We start from the raw sequence: 6,264 nt of genomic DNA on the forward strand, positions 1-6,264 counted from the left end.
AATCTCTTATTATAAGTACCCATGGAGAAAATTTTCATTAACTGCCTTTTCTTCGTTTATATAAAATTGAGAAAACTATATGTTTTTATTATACAATAATAATAGCCTTTGTTACAAGGAAAATTTACCTTTCATTAACTTGCATATACAAATGATTGCATTAAAAAATAAATTAATCAAAAAATAATTTATTGAATTTTTTTACTACAACCGATTTTATACAGTGTGGCCGATGAAAAATATCTGTATACTTATAAAGAGTATCATAATCTCTCACAATTCAAGAAATTTTCATGCATTGAAAACAGCAAGTACCACGCATTATTTAATTATACAAATAAATGTACATATCTTTATACAATAAAATAATGTGAAGCGAAATGGAGCATAAAAATCTTGGCTAAATTAAAGAAAACAGAGTAAGATCAAATAATATTGAGTAATGATAAAATACAATTCTTTTTTGGGCAGGGTATCATTTAAAATATTATTGCCCATAATCTACACCTAAAATACCCTACGAGCCACCTCTAGGGTGTTTGGCAGCGGGTGATCAATCAAAAGTATGCAGCATGCAATAGGATTCCCAAATGCACACCACAGGAACATAAAAATGTTACGCATACTAACAAATTATACTTCCAAATTCATGCAAAGGCAAAACTTGCCAACTACTAATGAAGGCAATCTGCTAATAAATATAGAGCACACAGAACATGCTGTTAGAACATCTCACATCTCCGTAGACGTTCTATCATACTCCTTGTGTATTACATAGTGATGCGAGACAGACAGATTCCGAATGTCATTTTTTCCACGATCAATAAGAGATTATAACGGCAGCAATAGAACTTGTAAATATATTGCATGACTTGTAGTGTAGCCTACTAACCTATGTAAAAATTAATGCATGTTTCTTAATTCAATTATTATTTCTAACAGCATATAGTAGAATAGTTTATTAGTATACGGGACGTTTTTGGACGGTGTGATGTTCATGTGGGAGTCCAAATGCATGGTGCATGCTGGTGATTGATCACCCCCTGCCAAACACCCTAGTGGTGGCTCGCAGGGTATTATGTAGATGTAGATTTTCCCGGAGTGTCCAGATATCGAGATTCGAGTTATCAGGGTGATAATGTTGATCACATGAGTCCTCTAAAATGCTTAAAAAACTTAAAACTCAATACTTATAAAATTTACCTTGGCAAGATTCCCGGTTTGGGACCCCCAATATCTTTTGTAAGTCGACATCCCTGATGAAAAGTTTCAGAAAGTTATATTTAAACTGATAATACGCCTATACATGACAATGCCATATTATGACATTAAAAATTTATAATTGTGGTTCTACAACGCTAGGCAATTCGGGAGGCCGCACCAGAGGGGGGGGGCGTTCTCCCCTAATATACCCGCCAATGGCATGCAAGAAGATCGCTACATGCACACCGCGCAGTCATAGAAATATTATGCATATTTGCAAAATCGACGGGTATTTTCATGCTAAGACAAAACTTGCGAATGGTTAGTAATTCCTATAGAAAATTCACGCAAGGTTAGAACAATGGAATAAAAACAAAACACTTAATGAGTCGTCCTAACAAATGACGCCATTAATTCTATTAAATGCGACGCTGTTACTATCCTTAATAGCACGAGGGAATAATGAAATTTTGAATCTCTCTCTTTTGCAGTCTATTTCTTTTACTTCCATCTCGTGATCACGTCTACCATAGTACGACGGTTAACGTAGAATATGTTTCAGTCCGTCTGAGAAAACATTTTCTTCGAATATACTAATTGTAAGTAAATTTAGTCTTTACTTCATTCTACGCTCCTGTAAAGATTCCCGTCCTAACTTGCGTAGCATTCTGGAATACGCTGCACTTTTATCATAATAACTCATCACGAATCTGGCCGCCCTGTGCTTTCCTCGATCGATTTCAGCTATTATCGATTTTAAGGGCCGTTTTACACGGGGAATGGGATTGCATAAGTTTAAACAGCAATAATTTCTTAAATGGCGCGGAATTGCGAGAATGCATGAACGAAATTAGAACAGGAGCTATTTTGCAATCTCACGTCCGCGCATTCGCGCATGTGTTCTAGCAATTCACCGCTTTAAGGCCGTTTTACACGGTACACGGAATTGCGCAGTCTGACGTACGTGTGAAGGCGCAATCAAAATTGCGTCGTGTAAAGCGGTGATTTGCTAGAACACATGCGAGAATGCGTGGATGCGAGACGCATTTAGAAATGCGGATTTAGAAATTAATGCAGCTCTAACCTGCGCAATTCTGTGTACCGTGTAAAACGGCCTTTACACGACGCAATTTTGACTGCGCCTTCGTACAAACGGCAGATTGTGCGAAGTATACGTGCCCCGTGCAAAACGGCCTTTAGATATTATAGAGTTAGATAGCAGAACAGATAGTTACAGGGGCGGATCCAGGATTTCTTTCTGGGGGGAGGGCACAAGCAAGGCCGTATCCAGGATCTTGTTCTGGTGGGGGCACAAGGATAGTATCTCGCAATACAAAACGAACGCAAAGATAATTAGACCCTATTAAAAATATTGCATATTTTTTTAGGGATTTGGGGGGGGGGGGCACGTGCCCTCGTATTTCCGCTTATGGATAGTTACGATGAACATTTAAAAAAGGATGACATTTAGAAATTCCTCACCCCGGAATACTCTACGGGATTTTCCATACGTCTGGTAGCCTGGGTTTTCCCCGATTCTTCTCCCTCAGTTCCCTTCCCATCCCCTCAACCTCCTGCCACCACCAAAAACCTTCCCCAACCCTAACAAGGGTCAACAACTTTGGGCACACTTGTTTGCCGACAAAAGACCCACGCCTCGTTATCCCTGACCAACAACCCCCACCCTTAGGACAGACGATTGCCTCCACGGGGGCTGGCTACCACACCTAGGGGCTATGCCACCCTCTGGTAGTACCCTATCCTTTCCTTTCTTCAATTCTCGGAATCTTCACAAGGGCTACACATGCACTCACTGTCTACAATACCTCATGGAATGAAAAGAGAAATGGCCAAGGCGTGTGTTTGCGATATCGCACAGTCCAGTGGCCACGGCCAACCACAGACTTGTAATCTCATCGCGTCTTTCCACGAAGGATTTAAAAAGAGAAGTCCCTTATCTCCCCAAACCAAAGAGGGCTAAAATAATCCATGCGAGTTTCCAAGAATATTATGCATTTAATGTGACGTTCCCATGGTGCACGTTGCACGTTACGATGTTGACCGTGGGAGAGAGAGTTTTTCATGAGCATGAGAATTTGTGTCAAGTTTCGAAAATGAGATTTATTTTCTGATATTCTACGTCGACGGTGAATAAATTCAGTTCACTCAATAGTTACTCAATAATTGAACGAGTTGAAATTGCCTTTAATTTTAAATCGACATAAAATCGAATTTATGGATATTTCTATGAATCAATGTGGAGTTTAATTTTAAAGGAAAATTTCTCTGATATTATGTAATACGGAAAATATAATTTGAAATTTGTAAAAGAAAAATAAACGAAAATTAGTTTTATTAAGTGTGAAATAAATTTTAAATATCATTTTAGCTGAAAACACACCGGCCGCGGAGTAAACAGGGTCATTTTTTTTCGTCACGAAAGTGATCACTCGCAAAATGATCGTCGCCGGCTATTGTTTTTCGCGATCGCCATGAGGATTCTGAGAGGATTCCCATCGCTATTTTTCATCACTCATCCGGTCGCTTTTTCCGTCGCTAAAACCGTCCCTAACACCCCATATCAGCCAATCAGAACGCACGACCGTGTGGTGTGATTGCAGCGCAGCGTTTGACAATTGTGGGAACGACATAGATAAACAAACACGCTATATATTTTCGTGAGGTGGGTCCTATGAAAACGAGCTGTGATATCGGAAATGATGCGAAAAGCAACGGCGGGAGTGACCATGTGATTCAGAAAAATGATCACTAGAACGATCGCTTTTCGCGACGTGATAAGTGATCGCGATTGTGATCACTTTCGCGACGAAAAAGAACGATTGTTTGATTCAGGCTTAAGGTCAAACCTGTCCTAGTAGCCGGCACGCGCGCAGATGATCCGAAGGGCCACGCGAATGGCCCCTCGGCGTGCGGACGGCCCGCCCTCATGTGTGGTTCCTATAACGTCAATGGAACATTGTCTGCGCGCATAGCGCGGACCGTTCGCGTCCATGCGAGGCGGGCATAAGGATTTCTCATTTGTCGTCGAGCAGAAATAAAATTAAGCGGGCCCATTTAGGTGCGTTACACTGTATAACCAGTGGCGCCGACTCCGTGGGGCCTAAGGGGGCCAGAGCCCCCCCAAAAATTCGTTGAAGATGTGAGGAAAAAATGTGTCAGGTTTGTCGATTTTCCCCGGAGTGTCCAGATATCGATATTCGAGTGATTAGGGTTCTAATGTTATCATATTACTCTTCTAAAATACTTAAAAACTTAAAATTCACTACTTATAAAATTTACCGGGGCAAGGTCCCCGGTTTGGGCCCCCCCAATATTTTTTGTAAGTCGGCACCCCTGTGTATAACATGTTACACAAACATGTTATTTGTAACAAGATAATTGTAACATTTGTTTTATAACAAGAGTCCATCGGAGTCAAAAATGCACAAATAACATGATTAGATTACAGGTTCAGTCCAAGCCCACACGTCAACCGGCTATCCCCACCATGCGCCTCACCTTTTTTCTGTTCAACATGTTACACATTTTCCCAATTTTTGTTTTGTTATGCAATGTCACATGTAACTTGTTGCATGGATTTGTGACTTTTTCTTAAAACATGTTATATGTAACTTGTTTATATAGCATGTTATACAGTGTAAACGTACCTATACAAGAATTCCATTGGCGTCAATAGGGTAGTTTCCTTCATTAAATAAAACGAAATGCATCGATTGCGATTCGTTTCCCACCATTAGTGTATTCACAATATGCAAAATAATTGGTTTAAGAACTCCCAGTTTAGACAAATGTTAATGGTCAAAATTAGCCTTATTTGAAAAAGGCCAGATTGGCGCCCATGCGATGCCACTCCACGTGACGTCACAGGGACCTAGTTTCTATACGAGTAGTCACGTGTTTTACATCGTCTGAGATTACCAATGCATGCATGAGGCACAGAGCTCAGGGAAACATGTCTTAATAATCACCTATTAAAACTGCCTATAGTCGGAAAGTTTTCTTCGTTTGATAAGGTATTAATAATCCTTATTTAAGCCAAGCGCTACCAGCTAGCAGGGTACTCTGCTACCTGCTAGCATCCTGCGTCGTATCAGCGCTCAAAGCCTCGCCCCACAGAAAGTTAATAATAAAACTGAAATCTTATGGTCTAGATGAAGATGTCATTTCCTGGATAAGAGAACTTTTGAGCGACCGTGTCCAAAGAGTTGTATTAGACGGTAGTAAAGCTAACCGTAAACTTGGATTTGTAAAAAGAATTCTTGGTAAATGCCCATAAAAGGTGAAAGAAATAAGCTACCTGACTCCAGTGAGGTCTCACTTGGAATATGCTGCTAGCGTGTGGGACCCTTACGAGGTAGGACTAATAGCTGAAATCAAACGAGTACAGCGCAGGGCAGCCAGATTTGTGATGAGTTGTTACGACAAAAAGTGCAGCGTTTCAAGTATGTTAAACGAGTTAGGATGGGAATCTTTACAGGAGCGGAGATCGAAGTATAGGCTTAACTTACTTAGGAAATTCGAAGAAGATATATTTTATCAGACGACGTGAATCATATCCTTCGTTTACCATCGTACTATAGTAGACGCGACCATGAGAACAAAATAAAATAAATAGACTGCAAAACAGAGAGATTTAAAATGTTATTCTTCCCTCGTACTATTAAGGATAGCAACGTTGTCTCAATTGATAGGATTAATGGCATCGCTCGCTAGGATCACTCATTGCATGTTTTTTTTTTCATAGTTCTAACCAGGGACGGCGCTAGCAGGTGCGGGGCCAGGGGCGAACCTTCAGTGCGGGGCCCTTCACTTAAAATATTAAACTCTATACCCCATCTACAAACTCGAGCATTTTGAATCCCTACCACTCTCTGGCTAAGTATGTGTTCCCCTCCCAAATTCAGACTTCGTAATTACGCCGTTATGATATCATCACGCAGTTGAGTTCAAAAAAGTATAATACAAATAAAATTTATAATTATTATAATAAAATTATAACGTAAAATAAACATAAAAAGCGCGCTTTTTACTTTAAATTAC

This window comes from Ischnura elegans, chromosome 1 (genome assembly GCF_921293095.1).
Source record: "Ischnura elegans chromosome 1, ioIscEleg1.1, whole genome shotgun sequence".
NCBI lineage: Eukaryota > Metazoa > Arthropoda > Insecta > Odonata > Coenagrionidae > Ischnura > Ischnura elegans.